We start from the raw sequence: 1,298 nt of genomic DNA, 5'->3' as shown, positions 1-1,298 counted from the left end.
TAAGACTCAGTTGATTTGCATGATAATATAAACAGAAACAAATTGAGCCATCTTTCTTACTAGAAAGCAAATAACATTAGTTTCATTTCTCCCTTTAATATTTGACTTTTTTCAATTAGGGATATAAAATAAATTTTTACTTTCTTTTCCTCTATCCTTTCCCTGTGGCCTGGCGTGTAAACACTATGAACTCACACAGAGTAATACTAAACAGCTATTATGAGAATATTTTGGAGCAGGCCCCAGGGAGAACTCCAATGGTGTCTGCCAGCCTCTGCGTCAGCGCGCCCACACCCGGCCACGGCGATGGCCGCTGCCAGTGCCCCAGTCCCTGGGGAGGTCTCACCTCTCACCAAGATGCACTCAGAGCCTATCAGGGACACTGACCTTTTGCTGTAGCAGGGAGTACGGATGAAGTGAAAGTTCGAAAAAGGATGATCAGAGGCTGTCAGTACCCTTGGGGAGTTTTACAAGCAGAAAATGAAAGTCACTCTGACTTTGTTAAGCTCTGAGATATTCTTCTCAATACAAATATGGAAGACCTGAAAGAACAAACCCACGCTTGACACTATGAACATTATAGGTGCTGCAAAGTGCAGAAAATGGGCTTTACTGATGTGGGCCCAGACAACCAGCCAGATAGTTTTCAAGAAATCTATGAAGCCAAAAGACAGGAGTTCTCTGATCAATGTCAGAGGGAAGAAGAAGAGTTGAAACAGAAGTTTATGCAGCGAGTAAAGGAGAAAGAAACAATATTCAAAGAAGCTGAAAAAGAGCTACAGGACAAGATAGAGCATCTTAAAAGAGTCCAACAAGAGGAGACAATGAGACTTGAGGAGGGGAGATGACAATTGGAAGAGGAAATAAGAGACTTTTATAAAATGAAGGCTGCCTCTGAAACATTGCAGACTCAGGTGTGCACCAATATAAAGAAAGACAAAGATCATCTATTTTTATGTAAAACAGAGGTTCCAGATTTATGTAGCATAGAAAGTTTTAATGAGTCAGAGCTACTCAGGACTTATAAGTATACGTTGGTTTACCTTGGGCCTTTTATTTGCTGGATTATTTATTTGATATAATGTAAATTATATATCTTAAATTTCAGTTTCCTCTTGATCATTGCTAGTAACACACATTACAATAATTTTTGTACATTGATCTGTATTCTGTAACCTTTCCAAAACTTGTTAAATTCACCAATAAGTTGTAATAGATTTTTGGAGATTTATTTGGATTTCCTAGGTATGTGATCATATAATCTCTGAATCAAAACAGGTTATTTCTTTTCCAAACTG

At 38.4% G+C, this 1,298-nt stretch overlaps 1 pseudogene; it reads left to right on the top strand.

Annotated features, from left to right (window-relative positions):
• Positions 1–389: 389 nt before the first annotated feature.
• On the top strand, positions 390–1,082 carry LOC131400109 (septin-14-like; annotated as a pseudogene).
• The last annotated feature ends 216 nt before the right edge of the window (positions 1,083–1,298 follow it).

The sequence above is a fragment of the Diceros bicornis genome, chromosome 41, assembly GCF_020826845.1.
Source record: "Diceros bicornis minor isolate mBicDic1 chromosome 41, mDicBic1.mat.cur, whole genome shotgun sequence".
Lineage (NCBI taxonomy): Eukaryota > Metazoa > Chordata > Mammalia > Perissodactyla > Rhinocerotidae > Diceros > Diceros bicornis.
The sequence above is the reverse complement of the archived record's forward strand: the minus strand, read 5'-3'. Positions and strand labels throughout refer to the sequence as shown.